This window comes from Lissotriton helveticus, chromosome 7 (assembly GCF_964261635.1).
Source record: "Lissotriton helveticus chromosome 7, aLisHel1.1, whole genome shotgun sequence".
Classification (NCBI taxonomy): Eukaryota; Metazoa; Chordata; class Amphibia; order Caudata; family Salamandridae; genus Lissotriton; species Lissotriton helveticus.
This window is the reverse complement of record NC_136068.1, coordinates 1388938984-1388961478: the sequence shown is the minus strand read 5'-3', so window position 1 is coordinate 1388961478 and position 22495 is coordinate 1388938984. Positions and strand designations below refer to the sequence as shown.

Genomic DNA, 22495 nt, shown 5'->3' with positions numbered 1-22495 from the left:
ATTAAGCTAAGCTAGTGAAGCCCTTGTATGATTTAATTACGCCCACGTTTTGTGAACATTGCAAAAAACACAGTTGATGGACAGAATGTAGAACAATGTCATACATTCACCCCAGTACAAGGATCTGGGCCTAAATCCATCATTTTTTTGCACTCCACACCACCCTGGGTTAGACACTGGCTATATGCAAATCAGCTCTGACCCTGTGCCTCATGGGAACAGTCCAGTCCGAACTACCAAGCCATGTCTTTCCCAGACCGGAATCAAGCATCCAAGGACCGGTTTCTGGCTATCAGCCTTCATTCAGCCTGGATAGCTTGACTCCAGTGGTGTAGAGAGCCTGGGACTCACGTCTGAGCATACCCAGCCCACTCGGGGTGAAAATTGCAAAAAACACAGTTGATGGACAGAATGTAGAACAATGTCATACATTCACCCCAGTACAAGGATCTGGGCCTAAATCCATAATTTTTTTGCACTCCACACCACCCTGGGTTAGACACTGGCTATATGCAAATCAGCTCTGACCCTGTGCCTCATGGGAACAGTCCAGCCCGAACTACCAAGCCATGTCTTTCCCAGACCGGAATCAAGCATCCAAGGACCGGTTTCTGGCTATCAGCCTTCATTCAGCCTGGATAGCTTGACTCCAGTGTTGTGGAGAGCCTGGGACTCACGTCTGAGCATACCCAGCCCACTCGGGGTGAAAATTGCAAAAAACACAGTTGATGGACAGAATGTAGAACAATGTCATACATTCACCCCAGTACAAGGATCTGGGCCTAAATCCATCATTTTTTTGCACTCCACACCACCCTGGGTTAGACACTGGCTATATGCAAATCAGCTCTGACCCTGTGCCTCATGGGAACAGTCCAGTCCGAACTACCATATAGCCAGTGTCTAACCCAGGGTGGTGTGGAGTGCAAAAAACGATGGATTTAGGCCCAGATCCTTGTACTGGGGTGAATGTATGACATTGTTCTACATTCTGTCCATCAACTGTGTTTTTTGCAATTTCACCCCGAGTGGGCTGGGGATGCTCAGACGTGAGTCCCAGGCTCTCCACACCACTGGAGTCAAGCTATCCAGGCTGATGAAGGCTGATAGCCAGAAACCGGTCCTTGGATGCTTGATTCCGGTCTGGGAAAGACATGGCTTGGTAGTTCGGACTGGACTGTTCCCATGAGGCACAGGGTCAGAGCTGATTTGCATATAGCCAGTGTCTAACCCAGGGTGGTGTGGAGTGCAAAAAAACGATGGATTTATGCCCAGATCCTTGTACTGGGGTGAATGTGTGACATTGTTCTACATTCTGTCCATCAACTGTGTTTTTTGCACGTTTTGTGAACAACATTGGACAAAAGCATACACAGCTATCTTACATGAACTACAAGCAGACATGTTAGAGATTAAATGTTTACAGACTTGTGATGAGACCTAACCTCTTAATTCGAGTTATTACAGCACGTCAAGCAACACAAACAACAGCTATCTTACATGAACTGCAAGCAGACATGTTAGAGACTAAATGTTTACAGGTTAAGAACAAACCTCATAATAAGTGTTATTCAGGCAAGTCAGGCTACACGAATATAGTGTATAACAAAGGACGAACTGCCGAAATATCACAAATCTCTTAAAGCTAGACTTTTGTGTCCTTAACCCTTTCGTGCTCATGACGGAATTGTTCCATCATGAGCACCAGTGCTCCTGTGCTCATGACGGAACCATTCCGTCAGGAGAACAGGGGCACTTTTCTTTTTATTGGCTTCGGGAGGTTGGGGAAGAAAACAAGACTTTCTGCTGCTCCAGCAGGTAGATGGGGGCAATAGCCCCTGATCTCCCTCCCCCAGAATGGGCATGCCAATTCCTCCACCCCCAAAAAATTGTCACAGTCTTTCTCCCCCCCCGTAGGCCGATGGGGGCAAGAGCCCCTTATCGGTCGCCTCAGGGGGGCAGAAAGCCCACTAGGCACCAGGGATACATTGTTTTCAAAATTCAGGGGTGGGGGCTGTCCAGAAAGGGTATGCCAATGCCCCCACCCTCCTAAAAAATGCCACAGCCTTTCTGCCCCCCAGGAGGCAGATGGGGGCAGTAACCCCATATCTGACCCTGGGGGGCAGAGAGCCCACTAGACGCCAGCGGTTATGCTGGCTTTAAAACGTAGGGGTGGGGGCTTCCCAGATTGGGCATCTCAATGTCTCCCCCCCACCCCCAAGAAAATAGCAACAGTCTTTCTGCCCCCGTGGAGTGCATATCAGGGCAATAGCCCCCGATTCCCTCCTCCCCAGGCCGACAGAAAGTTCACTAGGCACTGCCTTTTTTTTGGAAATGTGCCTACCTTTGAGTTTTGGGTCCTAGCGCAGCTGTCACCCAAGGAAACCTAGCAAATCTATTGATTGCTGAAAACTAGACACTCAGGGGAATCCAGGATGTGGTGACTTGTGTGGCTCTTACAAGGTTCTGTTACCAAGAATTCCCTTGCAAACCTCAAACTTTGTAAAAAAAAATAAGAAAACACATTTTCCTCACATTTCTGAGATGGAAAGTTCTGGAATCTGCATTGGTCCACAAACTTCCACCCACCCCCCATTCTCCAAAGTCTCCCGATAAAAATGGTACCTCACTCGTGTGGGTGGCATAAGTACCCGCGACAGGCAGGGGCCCAAAACATATTGAGGAGACATAAAAATTACCTATCAACTTGGTTTTTCACAGGGTTACCTGGGTTTTTGGCCCCGGACTCGGTGGCCATCTATGGAAACGTACCAAACCCACACATTTCTGAAACTAGACACCCTGGGATCCCCCAATGTTTCCCTACCCAGAATCCCCTGCAGGTTTGCTAGGTTTCCCTAAGTGCCGGCAGAGCTAGGGTTCAAAATCTACAGCTAGGCACTTTGCAAAAAAATGGTCAGTTTTCACTGTAGAAATGTGGTGTGTCAACGTTGCGTTTTGGGCCGTTTCCTGTGGTGGACACTAGACCTACGCACACAAGTGAGGTACTGTTTTTATCGGAAGTCTTTGGGGAACGTCTGGTGGGTGGAATTGCGTGGATCCACATAGAGAACTTTCCATCAGAGAAATGTAAGGAAAATGTGTTTTGTTCTTTACAAAGTTTGAGGTTTGCCGGGGATTCTGAGTAACAGAACCTGGTGAGAGCCAGACAAATCACCCCATCCTGGATTCCACTGGGTGTCTAGTTTTAAAAAATGTATAGGTTTGCTAGGTTTCCCTTGATGCCGGCAGAGCTAGGGTTCAAAATCTACAGCTAGGCACTTTGCAAAAAAAGGGTCAGTTTTCACTGTAAAAATGTGGTAAGTCCATGTTGCGTTTTGGCCCATTTCCTGTCGCAGGCACTAGGCCTACTCACACAACTGAAGTACCATTTTTATGGGGGGAAACTTAGGGGAACACAGAATTGTAGAGCAACTGTTATTACCTATTGACTTTCGATGCATTTCTGCCTTCCAAAAGTCACTTAGAAAAACAGTCCTATAATTCACATGCTGGTATGGGTACCCACAATTTCGGAGATGTGCAAATAGCGACTGTTTCTAAACTCTACATTTTGTTCCCATTTCAGAAATACATAGGTGTCTCTCATACCGATTTTTCACTATTTATATTTGTCCAAATGAATTGCTATATTCCTGGTACACAATAAAAAAAACATTGCAAGACGCTGCTGAGTTATTGGTGAACCTACAAGTCCTATATATCCCCACAAACAGAAGGGTCCAGTGGATGTAACAGTATATTGCTTTAAAAAACCTGTCATACTTAGAAGAAGTTATAGGTGAAAACGTTGTCACAAATGTCTTTTTTTTCCAACTCATTTTCAATTTTTCCTATTTTCAACTGTTAGTTTATAGAAGAAAACCTTGAAGGATCTACACAATTGACCCCTTGCTGAATTCAGACTTTTGTCTAGTTTTCAGAAATGAATAGCATACCAGGCTCCGTTATTAATTTCATACCCATTTCTACCATTAACTGGAAGGAGGTTGAAAGCACAAAAAATAGCAAAAATAGGCTATGTCCCAGTAAAATGGCAAAACTGTGTAAATCATTTTTGTTTTCTGACACAAATATGTCAGTCCCTGAAAGCTGGGAAGATGGGGATTTCAGCACCACAAACCCTTTGCTGATACCATTTGCAGGTGGAAAACCCAGCTGCTTTCATCTGCAGCACTTTTTTCAAATTTTTCCAAGATTTAGCTGTATTTTGGCTAAATTCTGGGACCCCTCCAAGGGAATCAACACAATCTGGGTACCTTTAAAATCCCAATTATGTTGGAAGAAAAGGACACAAATTTGGTGTGGACACCTTATGTGGTCTAAACGTTACAGGGGCCTAAGCCAGAACTACCCCAAATAGCCAACAAATGGCCTCGCAGAGGGGCTGGGGTGGGGGGAGGCGGTGGCGGTGGCGGTGGTCTAGCAGCGAAGGTGTTAATAGAGGAGGGTAATTATTGAACACCTTGAGATAGCTGAATATTAATGTATTCTGAAATTATTTCTGTGCATGACTTAATTCCAGAAATAATGGGCCTGCATGAAGGGAATGTGCCAGCCTTATGTACCGTAGGAAAAAAGTAAATTATTTGAATTTTTGGAGTCTTCACACACAAATATTTATTTCTCTAGCAAATCCATGTCATGGTTCCCTTTAAGCTTCTCCAGTAACACATTTACACATTCAAAACATGTTATTTCATCTACTGGTTCATAGTTAGCATGTACATTCAACGCTCTTAGTGTTCATAATCAACAACATTCATAAGAACTGATGTTGATATTTGCTTGCAAAATTCATAGATCTAAATGTGTAATAATGGATAGAAGTGGTAATATGATTCATTTGGATAATGTGAATGGATGATGAGTATTATTTTATTGAACATCAGATATAATGAATACTTTATAATGATGTAAACAGGAGTGCTAATTAATAAAGTATTTAAATATTCCTGATATTATTACAGCCTTCAAAAAGCATCACGAAACACAAAACAAACGTTGGCTGGCTGTTTTTTTTAAAAGGTTTGAACTTTTCTACTGCTGAAAGCTGCTAAACTTAAATGTATGTTTACATTTTCTTTAGAATCAATTGTACTATATTAGTCTTTCTTTTCTTCTGCTCCAAATTTGTGAAGAATATTTTTGATATTATATTAATAGCCATATTTGAAAACATAGTGTAGCATAAAAAAAATTAAATTATTGTGCAGACTGGATGGGAAATCGTGTGTTGAAGAGATAGCAATTTTTTTTTTACATATAAAGAATAAATGTATTTTATTTGTAATTCAAAGCAACTGCATTTTGATGGTCTTCGTTTGTTTTAGTCTTACCTTTGTGGCAAATATCACTTTGCGGCGCACCATACGCTGGACAGATTATCCCATTTGTTTGCCCTACAAGTGAACTTAATACTCACGGTTTACATCTGCATTGGGTGTAGTGGGAAGCTTCTTTAAACGCTGATGTTGTCAAGTTTTAATATGATCCTACACTTCGCACACAAGATCTCCTGCAATATGCACAAAATATTCCATAAACATTTTGCTCGTACAAGAGCATGTCCTATACTGATATCCTGGACAGCCTGTTGCTGGCACTAAAACTGCGGCCTGTGTTGCCGTGCAAGGGAGTTTTGAAGATCGCAACTTTAAGGTGATGCCACACACACTAAAGTTTAAGGTGATACCACTGCATAGCTTGCAGAAATACATGCCCTGTTACTTGCTTTACAGAAGACTGATCCGTCAGTTACTACACTCACAGTTTCGGATTGAGCAGCTTGGGTCCAAGGATATAATGTCAATCTACCACATTGCCTCTTGAACAGATTAATACATTCAAGATGGAAGTCAATAAAAAGTAAGCTACTGTGGGGAATGGTAGTTGTTCTACAGGGCAAGTGTCCTTTGCTCAATATATAGCACACCACGGCCCATAAAAGTGAAGGAAGTCACAATAAAGGGAACTGTGCAGCAGACATGACTACAAAAAAAGTGGTGTAAACCTCTAAGGTGGCTGCTGTAACCTGGTCTCAAACCAAGATCGATGCAGATATTTTGTCCGTGATACAGGCATTGTTGAAAGGGGAGAAATATCCTGATTCTGTTCAGCAGAACCCTCACTGGCACCAAGGTGCCTAAAGAGTAGATCAGATCACCCTCTCCCTACTCTGCAAGAGCTATCCCAAGGCGAGTACAGTGAAGCTGTAGTCCTATGAAATCATTCCATTAAGGAACCTGCAGTGTCTCCAGCTTTGCACCAAGTACCAATTTCAACAGATGGAACTGATGCTGTGATGGGGCGGAGCTAGCAGCCACACTGTGAGTAACCAGAAGGCACAAACTTCTCAATACCTGAAAACCCTCCGCCCCTAGCAGCAGTCGCAGATGCTCCACTCACTCCGGAGGCACACCTACAGACTGCTGTGAGTCTGATGGGGCCCACGGGTGATCACTAGACTGACTTGAAGCGTCAGGCACAGCGTCGGACGCTCCCAAGATGGCGGCCCGCGGTCTTAGCGAGGGCCATGAAGTCGCCTACCACCGCCCTCTTGCGATCTCGCTGCACACCCCTCCTGATGGAGTGCCCCTAGACTACTGACCCGGGTAGGGTGCTGCAGATGATCGGGGAGCCCACCTGCAGTAGCAGACAACAACAGAACCCATTGAGGTGAAGAGCCAGACCCAGCTAAGATGGTGCCCACGTGTAAATAATGAGGGCAGCAAGTATTATGAACATTGCACCTGAGTGGGGCCCTGATCGGAGGGAGGGCCCATAGGATGGAGGGGCCATGGGCGACCGTACACAGGGGGTTTCTTCCTCCCAAGGGCTACATATCAGGAACCGGGAGCCATTCCTTGGCGCACAAGACCTATGTGTGCAAGGCTGGGCCACTCCCCCGGCTCCAGCCTTCATGTGTCATCTGGTGTGGCTGAGGATCGTGCAAGGGACCTGCACTGGTGTTTGGCCCTGTCAGGGCTCCTAGAGTGACCCCATGTGAGTGATGCTGTTGTAGCCTCCTGGGGAGCTGGATATTGTGGCTGGGGATCATCCCTGCTCCGCCTGTGACTCTTGTTGTGGGGTGCCGATCTGCTCCTCATGGACATTGTATGATTTAGAGGGTTCTCTCCACTACGGCTTATACTCTACACCTTGGAGCTGCATGGCTGGTACCTGATGTGGATGGGCTGATCCAGTCACCTGGAAACTTGAGATCCTGATTTTTAACCGTTACCATGGCCACCGAGGACTCCACTGAATGCTGTTGGGGTTTCACCTGCTGCCTTTCCCATAATAGATCCTCTGCTAGACGACTGTGGCTGGCTGGCCTATATCTCTGGGCCCTGAGACTGCTGTATTTTTTTCTGCTCGTGATCGCTGCGTGCTTGGAACTGCCATGGGTCTCACTCAACGAACCAAGTTGGAAACCTCATCTGGAACTTCCCAAGAGGGGATCAAGCCGGAGGCAAGTGAAGGTGACACTTCTCACATGGACAGTAAGTTTGATAAACTTCTGGCCACAACTGATGCCTATGGGGAATGTCAAGAGCGGAATATAGATTTGATTACAGTGGAACTGGGCCTCATTCAAGAGGAAGCCAGAAAAAAATCGGAGGGTTTCACTGCTTTGGAGGTGGAAAACCCAGCTGCTTTCATCGGCAGCACTTTTTTCAAATTTTTCCAAGATTTAGCTGTATTTTGGCTAAATTCTGGGACCCCTCCAAGGGAATCAACACAATCTGGGTACCTTTAAAATCCCAATTATGTTGGAAGAAAAGGACACAAATTTGGTGTGGACACCTACTGGTGAGCTTAGTGTTATTCATTGTTTGGATAGGATGTTTCTATATCACAGTCCTGGGTCGGCGTTTCCCATAGTTTGTTCTTTTTTAGTGGGGTGCGTATGGCAGAGGAAGTTGAGCTTTGTGACTGGAATTTGTGGCCCAGACCGGTTGGGGAGCACATAGAGAGGGTGGATGTCTAGGTCTTAGTAGTATCTTGGACCCACGAGTTTTATGTGTTTCTTGGCCCTCACACGGAGTCGGTGTTATTATCACATACCATCATTTTTATTAATTCACCTTCCTTTAGTTTTTCACTCGGTTGTGAACCCTTAGTGTGTCTTTGGTTGATAGTGGCACTATACCAGCACACTGTGTGTAACATATGGGACAGATGTGGATCCACTATATTTATGTATATACATTTTTCATGGATATTTTAGATTGGTTTCATTGCTGTTGTCCTGAGGAGGCCAGAAGAAATAAACGACTGAAACGCATCGACAGCTTCGTATAGAGGAGTCCCTATGAATTCCAAATATTGTTGTAACAGTAATAGCACATAGATTGAAAGGATAGAGAGGTGTTTTCACCTCAGGTGCTGTCAGGACTACCTCCGAGTGCATCACCCTGATTTAATGAGTGAACACTAGCTATTAAATAACATTTTGGGGTATTGGTGATATATAGTGTTGTGTATATATATATATATATATTTCTTCATTTTGTTATCTGTACATGCATTTTTGTATTTTTTGGTATTGCTGTGTTCTGGAATAATTTATGGTCGGAGATCGGTCCCATGGCATGTATGCGTGCTAAATTAATTTTGATAAATGGTTCATGTGGAATTATATACTTACGTTAGGGTAATTAACTGTGCCCTACACTGATAATAAATTGGATATTAATCCCTCTGTACTCTTTTTCTCTGTCTTTGTATCCAGACCGTTTGGTGGGCGCAGTGTGGGATAACTCGCGGGACTGTAACTGGTGGAGGTTAGGAGACAGACCAGATTAGTCTGATTACTTGGGATGTGCGGTTCCGCTCTACTCCCTCCAAACACTATAATGTCTCGTGTACTCGAAGCGTAGAGGGGCGCAAGTTGCATTTTTGCAAGAGACTCATCTGACAGAACCCGTGGGCCATGACTTTTTTAGGAGATGGATGGGGCAGTTATATAACACTACTCACTCCGCTTTTGCACAGGGATCCATTGTCTTGATTAGGCCTGGAGTGCACTTTCAATTACAGAGGCCAGTTATCGACCCAGATGTGTTGGTGCTGGGTCGACTGGATAGTAGGGATGTTACCCTTTTAAATGTTTACGCCCCGAATGTGGACTAGTCCGCTTTCCTGTCCAGCTTGGCCCCTCTCTTACCATTGATGTTTCCCTATTTGAATAGGGGGGGGCTTTATTTGTTTAAAAAATCTTGATTTTGACAGATCGCATCCCCCCTTGCGCACCGCACTGGCGCATAGGCTGGCAGAGGCTTTTGCGGCTGGACTGGGCAGTGGGGTTTTTGATTGCTGGAGGGTTCGGAACCTGGAAGCATGGGTTTACTCCTACCGCTATGGGCTGCAGGACTTGGAAGAGAGACTAGATAGTCTTTGGCTGTAAGGTGATGTGTAGTAGTGTTAGTTGCAGAATAGTTGGAGCGAACATACTAGAACTATTCACCCTGCTGTGCTGCTTTAAGTGGTCCTCACATAGGCTGGGTGTCCCCACTTGGTGATTGGACCCCATTCTGCTGGATGACAAGGCCGTCTGGGTTTCTCTGGGTGAGCAACTTTCTCACTATTAACTTGATAGCAGGCTCGGCCACATTGGTGGGGATAGAATGGTAGGCCATGAATGTGGTGATTCGGGGGTACTGCATTTCTAACAAAATCGGGGTATGCGCTCAGGTACACTCTAATATTAAATAGCAGGAAGGAGTTGTTGATGGGCTTCCCTGTGATCTACAGTGGACTCTACAGGGTAGAAAATGCACCCTGCATGAGCGGAAGAAGCTGCTCGCTGTGGTCGAACACTTGGGGCAATTTGCGTAGAGCACACATTACCAGGGCTCATGCTGAGAGAGACAAGTCGGGCAGTATGCTTGCTTGGCTATTGCAAGATGAGCTGAGAGGGCATACTATTCTCCAAGTTCGTGACACCTCGGTGTGGGGCGTCTTTACCCAGGAGGAGATTAATACTGCCTTTCCTTCATTATTCCCAAGACCTATATTTCGCAAGGGCTGGGGTCAGTGAGGTAGATATGGTGAACTACATTGCGGACTCTTCTCCAATAGTTCTATAGGCTGCCGTAGAGGCTCAACTGGGTGGGGAGATTACTGACCATAAGGTGCAGGGTGCGATTAAGGAGACAGCGAGGGGGAAGGTCTCCAGGTTGGATGGCCTGCCTGTAGAATTCTATGTTATGTATGCAGCAGACCTCGTCCCTAAGGTGGTGGCCCTGTTTAACAACTCCCAGACTTGAGGAGTGCTCCCTCTCGCTCTGCGCGAGGCCACAATTGTGTCCCTACCTATGAAGGATAAGAACCAACTCTTTCTTGACTCTTATCACCCTTTTTTGATGCTCAACACTGATTATAAAATCGTGAGTAAGGTTCTGGTGATCCGGATGCTGCCTCGAGTGGGCTACCTGGACAACCCTGACCAGACCAGTTTTATTCTTACCCATACCACCATGCCTAACATTCACCAGTTGCTTCTTGTCCTGGTCCATCAAGAATGGCTTCCGGCAGACTCTTTAGTCATTTCTGTGGATATCCTGAAGGCGTTCGACTCGATCCACCAGACGTTCCTATATACTACCTTGCTCGGCATGGACTTTGGGTTACTCTTCATCAAGTGGACTAAACTCTTGTTTACTGGCCCATTGACTCGGGTCCTCACTGGCTCAGGGATTTCGTAAGCGTGCTTGTTCGAATGGGGCCCAGGAAGGGGATGCCTATCATGCCCTCTGTTGTTTGCTCTGGCTCTAGATCCATTTGCCCTAACAGTCTAATGGGGTGACCACTATCACGGTTTGCAGCTATCTACTGACTACCTTTATCTCTCCCTGCATGCAAATGATTTGCTTTTATATATGAGGGGAAGATTTTGACCTGGGCGGAGCGGTGGTAGCTTTGACAGATTTCGAGCGCTTCTCAGGACTTGGGGTAAATTGGCCAACAGATCTCTCCTGACTGCACTGACCTTGTGGTGAGAATCAGCCATCATTCGTTATTTGGGGGTGGCCATTTATTGTTTTGCAGACATGCTCTATGAGGGCAATTTTGGACACACAATTGCTTCCCTAAGATGTTAAGTGACTTTCTTGCCTACTCCTTGGATGTCTGTGGGTGGGCAGACAGTGGTTTCTAAGATGGTAGTACTGCCCCAACCTTTCTATTTGTTTATGGCCCTACTGGTAGAACCTCTGCAGGGGTTTTTTCCAGAGTTGGATGGCATCCTAGGGACACTATATTAGGGAACCACACAGCACCAAATGGCGCTGCAGAAGCTGCACTTCCCAGTGGGGGGGAGGGTGATTGGCCGTGCCTGATTTTGAACTTTAGTACTTGGCGGTGCAACTGCAGTGGGTGGCTCGGTACAGGTTTGTGTTGTGGGACGGAGTGGTCCATCGAGAATGTGGACTACCCTCTAAGGACCTTTGGACTAGTATTTTGCTAAAACCTAGGCCTGCCTCTCTAGTTCAAGATAAGAATGTACTGATTAGAACATCGAACTATGTTTGGGTTAGGACAATGCAAAGGACAAGCACAAGATACCATACACTAATGAACTGCTGCTACAAGTTGCCCGGCATCGGCAGAGGCCTGGGGGTTGGTTGGAGTTCAGCCAGTGGATAGAGGCAGGGCTCTCCATAGCGGGTAATTTATTCGAGGGGGGCAAAGTCTGTTTTTTCTGGAGATGCAGTTGACTTATGACCTCCCAGTAGGGCACCTTTTGCTACATGGGGCTGTAGTACATGGGGTACGCGAATGGTGGGGTGGTGGCACTTTGGACGCCCTAGAACCTGACTGCCTGCACTATCCATTCCTCATTACAAGCCGGATGAGGGCGGTCAACTTACTCTACAGGGCTTTGTTAAAAGGGGGCACTATTGGACTTTGTACGCTTGCAACATCGCTGCAAAGAGAACTTAAGGACACCATTGACTGACGGGGCTTGGAAGAGCGATCTAGCACTTATCCCCTATGTGTCCAGAAACACTTGAGTCAAGCTTATTCAGTTATATTACTTACACGGGGATACTTCACCCCTTGACGACTGCATGCCATGTTCCGTGGGACGGGGCAGCCTTTCCCTCGACCCCATGTGGCTGATGCAGGCTTCTTTCACATGGTATAGTCTTGCCCCACTTTGACACCGTACTGGACAACTGTCCTCCAGGTAATTTGCCAGGCTATAGTTCAGAGCTTTGAGCTCACTCACCAATTGTGTTTGTTAGGCCGTCATGACCATAGTGTAGCCCGAAAGGAAACAGATAGATTCACAGATCTGGCTTTTATACCTGCTCGCAGACAGCGGACGATGATGTGTATAATGGGGGTTGGAACTGGTGAAATGGGTGGAGTGTGAGAGGGAGGTTGATTCCAGCTCCGGCAGCAGCTCCTTGAATGGTTTGGAGTACGATAGTATTACTGACTCTGGGCTGCCGGATTAGTACAGATATAATTTGGATGCGGTGTTTCTTCCCGCTCTAATTCTATGGTTGAGGTCTGTGCGCCAGGACTCCTCAGCGGACCCTCTTATACAGTATTGGATTGTGAACCGCAATGTCGCCAGTCACACGAGTGTTCGATGAGCTGTTATTGCTCATTACTCAGCTTGTTTACAGAACCCCACTGTGTTGCACAGACTAGTATGTTTTGTTTGACTAAAAGCAAATACTAAAAGTTATTTTGTTTAAAGAGTCTGATGCTATGATTTCAAGCATCCCATCCATTGAAACTACTTTTGTAATTTATTATGAACCACCGAAAGGGGAAACGTCAACTGAACCGAAAGGGGCAACGTCAACTGAAATGATCCCTCAACAAGAAATTGTAATCTGTGAGAATGATTCTGAGGCAGAATTTGAAGGACAAATAATAAATCCTTCGCCGGTTAATCAATGCCATTAATGGAGTTGCTTTGCTTAACAGATGGAAATTGCTGTTGGTTTCGCGAGAGATATCTCCTTCCACCATGGTCATATAAGTGATCTGTTCCTGGAGTCTTTTTCCTTTGAATGATCATTATAATGTTGCTTATAATTTTGCTTCTAGTACATGGTAACTATATTCCTGATAAGATAGTGCAATCTCTGTGTTCAGGGATTGCAGCCGCATCCTCCTTCTCACAGAGCACTTCAAGATCATGATGAGGTAAAAATCACTGTGTAACCTGAGCTGGGTGGTGTGGTTTGAGGAAAAGTTCCTTATCAGAATATGGGTCTGCCAGAAATGATTCAAATTCTTCATGTTTTGAAAGTTTCCTTAATTGACATCATAATTCCTGGACCTTTCACAAATTTATAACACATGAGGAATAGTTTCTTACCTGTAACTCCAATTATCTTTTAGGGGTATTTCCGTGATGAGTCATAAGCATGTGAATAGGTCCGCCCACATGAAGGGATCCCAGAGGACTCAATTAGATATATCTTCTTAAGTTGTCATCTTTCGCCTTTCTTCGGGAAGGCCTGTGTAGACACTTAAGAGATAGAAAGACAATAATGCAGCCTAACTAACTAGGCTACACTGGCCATTACTTCATTCTGAAGTGAAAAAAGGTAGCCAGTACTTAATTTCTTTTCAATTTATGGAGTTTAATACATATAGTAAACTCCCCTTCACAAAACCCCTTTTTTCATTATAGAGATGAATAGGTTGGACAAAGAAGCACCCCATAGGCTGCCATTATATATCTGTAAATGGATACTGTGCCTTTAAGAGTCTCCAGAGACCACCAGTATCCCATGATGCACATCCAGTGGCAGTTACTTCAGTTCTTTTTGAAGGCGTAAGGAAGTGAATGCCTATGCTAGGACCTGGAAAAGTCTGCTTCTTCCACCAGGGAGGAGGGAGGGTTGCTCAGGACTTATCACAGAAATACCCCTACAAGAGAACTGGAGTTACAGGTAAGAAACTATTCCTTCTCCTGTAGGGGATTTCCATGTATAGTAATAAGCATGCGAATTGACCAGCAAGCCCATGCCATAACCCCCAAGCGGTGGAAAAAAACAGAGAAGTGACATTTCCCTTCATGCAAAGGGATTCCGAAGGGAAGCTTGGCCAACCTGAACATCTGCCTTGGCATCAGTGTCCAAGCATTAGTGTTTTGTGAAAGTATGGACTGACTTCCAGGTGGCAGCCTTACAGATTTCTGAAATAGGTATATTATGGAGTAAAGCTGCAGTAGTAGCTTTTCCTCTGGTAAAGTGAGCCCCAGGTTTACCAGCAAGGGTCTTCTTGGCTTTCTGGTTACAAAGCTGAATACAGGAAACAATCAATCAGGAGATGGGTTATTTGGAGGTAGCTAGACCTGTACGGATAGAGCCATACTTTACAAAGAACTGATCTGATTGTCTAATATCCTTAGTTTTGTCAAAATAAAACTCCAAAACCCTCCTAACATCTAGGGAATGCAGCAACCTCTCAGCAGGAGAAGAGGGAGTTTGATTTACCTGGAAATTCGAAATAACTTAAGGGAGGAATTTTGGATGTGTCCTCATCACCACCTTAGAGGAATAGAAAAGTGTGCATGGTTCTTGACAACATAGAGCTTGGAGTTCGCTAACCCTGCGTGCAGAAGTTATGGCTACCAGGAAAGCAGCCTTCCAAGACAGATGCTGCAGAGAAGCCCTGTGAACAGGTTCAAAAGGCTCCCGCATCATTCGACAAAGAACAACATTAAGCTCCCAAGGAGGAGAAGGACATCTGAAGGGAGGAAAAACTTTCCTCAAACCTTCCAGAAAATCCATAATGACAGGGAAAGGAAGTTTGTAAAGGGCCTTTCCTATAAGCAGTCAAAGCTGCACGGTGTACTTTTATGGAAGGAAATTGAAAGCCCGATTGTGCCAAATGTAGCAAATATGGGAGTATCACATCTTCCTGGTAGGAAGTAGGACCTGATTTCTTCGAAGCGCACCAAATGCAGCATCTTTTCTATTTATACTTATAACAAGTGCGTGTGGATGGTCTTTTCGCGTCTTTTCGCCATGCAGTTGAGAGGCAAATTTAAATGTCCATACTGCACTAACTCAGGAGCCATTCCACCAAATTCAATGACGAGAGATTGGGGTGCACAATCTGTTCGCCGAACTTGGAGAGAAGGTCCGGCTGACATGAAAGCCGGAAATGTGGCAGGGGAGACCTGTGGAGAAGGTCTGTGAACCACCACTGACGTGGCCACTCCGGGGCAATGAGGATCATCTTGTCCCATGACTGCGAAATCTTGAGGAGGACTGCTGGGATCAGGGGTACAGGGGTAGCGGAGGAAAGGTGTAGAGAAATCTGCCTGCCCAGTTTATCCACAGAGCATTCCCCAGAGTTCTCGGTTGGTTGAACCTGGAGGTGAAGTTTCGGCTGTTGTTTTCTGCAGTGGCGAAAAAATCGACCTCTGGAGTGCCCCATCTGCTGACGATATCTCGCACCACATCGTCGTTTAAGACCCATTCGTGGTTTTCCTGAAGGAGTCTGCTTAGAGCGACGGCCTGAGCATTTTGAACACCTGGGAGGTGAGTTGCTGTGATGGTCAGGTTCCTGGCCAAGAGCCATCGCCAGATCGTCTGGGCTTCCTGAGACAGTGGTCGTGATCTCGAGCCCCCCTGGTTGATGAGGTAGAACATTGTTGTCGTATTGTCCGTCTGAACAAGCAGGGAACTGGAGTAGAGTGATGTTTGAAAAGCTTTCAGAGCCAAATGGACTGCTTGTAGCTCCAGCAGATTGATGTGGTATGTGGATTCCTTCGTGGACCACTTGCACTGTATCTGAAGATGGCCTGTATGTGCACCCCAGCAGAGGAGAGATGCATCCGTTACTATGGTTTGTTTCGGTATCTCCTTGTGGAACGGGGTTCCTCGCAGGAGATTGCGGGGAGAGGACCACCATCTGAGGGACTGAATGCTGTGACAGTTGGATCCTGACTTCCCAATACCCTATCCTCTGATCCCATCGATCCTCCAAGCATTCAAGCAAGGGTCTCATGTGGAGTCGTGCATTTGGAGTGAGATAGATACAGGATGCCATGGAGCCCAGAAGGGAGGAGACCTTCCTCACTGTTGGAGTGGACATGTTCATGAGAGCTTGAGCCTTCCGAAGGATTGATAATCGTCTCTCCTCCGAAGGATAAACGTTTGCCGTGTGAGTATCGATAATTGCTCCAAGATATTGAAGACAGTGTGCAGGTGTCGAGACGGACTTCGTGTGGTTGATGTGAAGACCCAAACGAAGGAGAAGATTGGAGGTCCAATTGAAATGCAGTCGAGCTCCCCGAAACGTGGACTCCTTGATCAGCCAGTCGTCTAGGTAGGCGTAGACGAACACCTTGTGCTTCCTCAGATGTGCAGCCACTACTGCCATGCATTTTAGAATATCCTGGGAGCGTATATCAGGCCGAATGGAAGCACATAGTATTGATAGTGGTTGTTTCCCCACTGTGAATATCAGGAACTTAAATTGCTTCTTTACTAGGGGGACGTGGAAGTATGCATCCTGCAGATCTATCGCGCATAACCAATCCCCCTGATGAATTTGAGGGTAGATTTGATGCAACGCTAACATTCGGAATTTCTGCCTTTGAACCCACTTGTTTGTGTGTCGTAAATCGAGAATGGGTCTGAACTAGTTCTTGTCTTTCTTTTGGACCAGAAAGAACCTGGAATACAGTCCTGTTCCCCGCTGTACGGGAGGAACGGGTTCTATTGCCCTTTTTTATAAGAGAATGTTGGCCTCCAATTGCAACTGACGTAGTTGGTATTGTGAGTGTGTTGGTGGGACCGATGGAAGAGGGCTGGTGAAACGTAGTGAGTATCCATTGTGAACAATATTCAGCACCCAATTGTCCTGAGTTATATTTTGCCACTCTGCCAGGACATTTTTAATGCTTACCCCCACCAGAGTGGGTAACAGAAGAGGGGGAAGAAAGGTTTCAGGGCTTAGACCCAGCAGGTGCCTTATTCCCTTGTGCAGGTTGCTGGCATCCTCGTCCCCTAGGTTGACATTTCTGAAACGGTTGGAACGACCGCTGCTAAGATTGTTGCTGATTTTTCCGACGGCCCTGGTATCTCTGGAACCTCTGTGAAGAGTAACGCCTTTGGAAAGGGCGGAAGTTTTGCGTTGTTCCTTCGGTTTTTCAAGACCTACTGCCTTCAAGGTCTCCATTTCGGCCTCCATGCGAGACAGCTCCTCATCTGCATGAGAGCCAAAGAGAAGGGTAAATTCATAATCTGCTGTTGAGCCTCGGGCTTAAGCGAGGTGAGGTGCAACCAGGAATATTTCCGGAGAGCAACTCCATGACAATAGCCATGTGCCGACAGGAGTGATGTGTCCGCCGCTGAACTTATTATTTGGTTGGACACCGTATGTCTTTCATTCAATATCTCTGTAAAGTCCTCCCTCTTATCCCTTGGCAGGAGGTCCGCGAACTGTTGAAGGGATTCCCAAAGGGAACGGTCGTACCTGCCCAGCAGGGCTGTACCACTAGCAGCCTACATTGTAGTGGCTGCCGTGTTACATACTTTCCTCCCCACCGTGTCAACTTTACGGCTTTCCATATCAGGCAGTATGGTTGACGTTGGAGCCGTTGCATGTTGCTTCTTAGCTGCCACAACAATAACAGAGTCTGGCGTGGGGTCCACTTGAAGAATTGTGGGATCTTGCTCAGGAGGGCGGTTTTTTTTCTGCAGCCTGAAAGTAGGGGATTTGATGAAAGAAGGTGTTAAAAACAATTCCATCGCCAGTTCCAATAAGCCTGGAAGCAGAGGGAGCAAGGGACGCAAAGCTTGTCTCTGTTGGAGAGTTTCAAAGATGACTGAAGTTGATGGCACAGGGATGGACAATGGAATATTTAGTTTGGATGCTACCCGTAATAAAACCTCTTTGAAGGTGGTAATGTCATCAATCGGAGACACCCTTTGAGGAGGAGAGTCCGAAAGTGTGGGCGAATATCTCCCAGTACTTGTGGAGGATGCGTCTCTGGTGTGCCAGGAGCAAGATCTCTCATAACGATGTCGGTGATGAGAGTGTGTGGACGAATGTCGGTAGCTGCAAGATTGATCCCTCGCAAGAGACCTAGACCTCCGACTTCTGGGCGAAGCAGGAATCGTGGGCCAAGGAGCAGCAGGCTCCGGAGGAGGAGGCATCGGAGGAGGAGGCATTGGTGGAGGCGGAGGAGGAGGCGGTGGATGTTACACTGATCCAGGAGGATCAGAATGAGGAGGAGTCCTCGTTGGGGAAAATGTATGAGAGTACTCAGAATGCGAGGAATAAATCAACTTCCTCGTTTTTCGTGCCAGAAGAGAGAAAGGAGCCAAACATTCATTCCCAGATCTCCCCCTGGACGTCGATCTACTGGTCAACGACGATCTTCGACGTCGTCTGGACCATGAACTCCCCCTTGATGTCAATAGGCTCACAACTGATTGCGTCTGCAATCGATCTCGTCTCGGCGTAGAACGCCGGTGACTTCCACATCGACCGTCGGCGCCTCTTCCACTTCGACCGCCGGTGGCTACTCTGCGGCAATCGTCGGTGCCTATTTGATGGCGATCGGTGATGTTACGACGACGTCGATCGTCGCTGGCTAGTCGATGCCGATCGGCGCTGCTGTGTCGAACGAGGAGGTCTCGCCGTTCTTCTCCTCAACGCAGAGCGTTGACGCCGCATCATCTCAGAGCCCTGAGTCGACAGTGAACATATCGTTGCCATACCCGCCCTAGACGTCGTTGTCCTCGACGTCGACCGGGACTGGTGCCGTATTTGCCACTCTTCTTCGCCTGGGGAGCCCCCCAGAGGCTGAAGACAGGGTTTTGGTAGAGGATTGAACCTCTCCTTGCCCAGAAGTCCCACCTGTGGATGTTGCTTGCTGCTTTCTTCGCTCCCCTACCACTTGAAGTCGAATCTTTCCCGCTCACGCAGGGTCAGCTTGAAGAACGTTTTACATGTCTCAGGAAAATGAGAAACAGGTAAACACAGAATACATACTCTGTGTGAATCAGATTTGGCAGTTTTTCTTCCACAGTCAGGACACGTGTCAAAAATGGAAGGCATTTTGACTAATAAATGTGGAAAATCTGTCAGAAAAAGACAGCAAAGGGTAGAGAAAGACCAAAAACGTTGAGTGAAGTTGCCGACAGGTAAATTCTGAAGTGATTTTTGATGAAAAAATCCAAATGAGGTAGAGCTCAATGCTCCAGGGTCTTGTTAACAGGAGCCGGAAAAAAGAGCTGAAGTAACTGCCACTGGCTGTGCATCATGGGATACTGGTGGTCTCTGGAGACTCAAAGACACAGTATCCATTTTCAGACATATATTGGCAGCCTATGGGGGGCTTCTCTGTCCAACCTTTTCATCTGTATCATGAAAACGGGGTTTTGTGAAGGGGAGTTTTCTATATGTATGAAACTCCATAAATTGAAAAGAATGTAAAGTACTGGCTACCTTTTTCACTTCAGAATGAAGTAATGGCCAGTGTAGCCTAGTCAGTTAGGCTGTATTATTGTCTTTCTATCTCTTAAGTGTCTACACAGGCCTTCCCGAAGAAAGGCAAAAGATGACAACTTAAGAAGATATATCTAATGAAGTGCTCCGGGGTCCCTGCACGTAGGCGAGACTATTTACATGATTATGACTATACACTGAAATCCCCCTACAAGAGAAACAGTATTAAACAGTTAATGCATGATGTAAGTTCTTGTGCCACTTTAGACACAGAGAATTCCTATTGAAATCCTAAAAATCGCTAAGATCTGTTTTGTTTTAATCATTATATTTATAGAAAGCATATATCCCCGAGAAAGATATATATATTTATACACAGTGGAAGCATTATATGTTTCCACTCATAAATAATCCCATAGATCCTAGAAAAGGTTCCCTTATTTTAATAGTGATGACAGGTCAGATCCATCTGCCTTTTGTTATTCCCAAGAAAAAGAATGACTTGAAAATTTATAATCACAGATTCCTTTGTTCTGGGCACTTTTTTGTTTCTCTTGTTGCTTAAGGGCATCAACATCGGATGGAAAATATAATATTTTGTGAACCATTATTGTCAAAGTAAAGGTCAGACACCATCCATTCCAAAAGTTAATTTAACACAATTCCCTGGCTGGCAATGGAAAGAGAGCATTACTGATGCCGACCTGAATAATATGGTACAGAATGGCACAAATGATTTGACTGCATTTAATTCAGATTGGATTGCCCTGTAGCCATTAGCTATTATTGTATATATATGAAACATTTCATTCTAAAGCTTATGGTCCTATGGCAAACAGACCAGACTCTGGAGATAATATGTATTCCCTTATGACGCTGATCACATATATGGGCCAATTCACAAAGGGCCTCCGGACTCATGGCGGATGCCTTGCAGTCGTGGCGGGAGCTACGCAATGGGTAACTGCAGTAGGGAGGTCCAGTCACGAGTGTGTGACCCCCACCATGAGTGCGGGACCCCCGCCATGACTGCAGGGATTTATGAATCGGGCTCATAGTCTTCGATAAAATTGTTGTCGATGACTGGTTCATTCAATTTTTAATAAAGTAACCGAACACCAGTCCAATATTAATAAGGTAGTAGATTTCAATGATTTCCTCTTAGACTCACATCCGGTGAAAAATAAACAATTTGTGTCCTCCCGATCTATGCCATCATAAAAGAACAGTAGGAATATTCAGAAAGAGAAGTTGCAGAGAGAATTGGCGAAGCTGATAGAGATAATGCACACCGCATTTAGAGTTATAGGTGTTTTCAAAACACACTCAAAATGGGCGTACACAATTTCAACTATAATATCTTGAATCTTTTACACCAAAGACAGGATCAAATGACCATTACACAGTTAAATTGGGTATTACCAACCGTGAACGCCTTTAAAGTACCTTGGTACTCATAAATTAAAATGCTGTATTTGACCCTTGTAATTTGACCTCACGGCAGGTAACGATGGATACAACAGAAGCACTGTACATCCTTTTAAGCACTGAGGAAATAGAGAGTATCCTATTATCTGTGGCAGAAAGCATGGCTCTTACACTGCATAATCTCCTTGCCAATCCCAGCCGTTCATTTTTATGATTGTCAAAAACACATGTACCTCGCTTGGTATGAAGAATACATAATGCCTTTCTTTATCATGAATGGAAACTCTCATTTGAATTGAATTACTTGGCAAAATAAAATCCACATCTGCAGCCACTAATCTGCTAGGAAATTCACTCATCCGCGATTCCATCACTCTGCATGGGGCTTGTAACCCTTTTAAGTCTGTTTTCTTGTAAATTGCTTGTAAAACTTGCTCCATTCCTGCCTTCTTATCACATACTTTTAGGCAATGGTTCTTATATACTAATGACAAATGAGAGCTGCTGTGAGATAACTCAGAGGTACACCTTCAAAGAACAGTAAAACATGTTGTAGTATTTCAAGAAAGTTGTTTGAAAGTATTTCGTGGCCGAAAATAGACAAGACACATATGCACTTTGATAAGCTAAATAAGTAAGCTTGTTGCGATATTAGTACAGAAAGAGGTATCTTTAACCTCTACACCAGAAACTATCGTCTTACAAACTGCCCGGTCTTCATCTGCAATCCAAAGACTTCTGCAGACACTATTTCCCTAACCGTTTGACTGACTTTTTGCACACCATGCTGACTAATTGACTGGCTTTAAGGTTTTTTTAGACTGACTCATTTTTCAGTTCAGTATTTTCAAGTCTGGTTGGCGAATTTTCCCACTAATCTGCTGATATCTGCTGTGCAATTCTAATTTTTCTTCTAGTGAAGGAATAAAGCCAGCACGAATGCCAACATAAATGCAAACATGAATGAATATTGTGACAATATGGAATTCTACTTAAGAGGAGAGTTGTTGAATATGATAAGTGCAAACTGAACTCTTTCAATTCGCACATTTAAAACACCTGAAGTATAACATTTTTACTACAAGAACTGTTTTAAAACAATTTGCTGGAAAATCACACTGGAATTGCCACGGATGATATCTTTTAACATGAGAGAAGTGATTTGACCATTAAGATTTCATCTATCATACTGCACTGCAATGCAGATATCAACTGTCAAGTATGTAGTAAATGGTGATTCACCAATACCAGCAACACCTGCACTGTCACAGGTTCTGGGAAGAGTGAGACCACAAACAGTGTGCGCATCTCTGGATTCCACTGGAGTTGCACTTCAACATATGCATACTCAGTCTTCTGTAGCAACAACAAGACCCATGTTGTTGAACAGACAGTTGCTGTTTTACAAGCTATTACAGTCCCATCATCACCACCAATGATTCCTCTGCCATCTGTGGCTTGAACATCTTCATTCCTTGAAAGATTTTGGTCAACCACACCATCAGGGAGAAAATAATGGGATTGTACTGAAACATGAAAATGTCTGATTCTTCTTCCAAAAAGTCATATGACCAAAACTCGTAAAAGGACAGTTTGT

The 22495-nt window shown here is 45.2% G+C and overlaps 1 protein-coding gene across 3 annotated transcripts in view; it reads right to left on the bottom strand.

Annotated features, from left to right (window-relative positions):
- The window catches only part of LOC144770305 (ketosamine-3-kinase-like), a 246190-nt gene that overhangs the window by 79674 nt on the left and 144021 nt on the right, over nucleotides 1-22495 (bottom strand). The gene's annotated exons all lie outside the window — the stretch shown is intronic.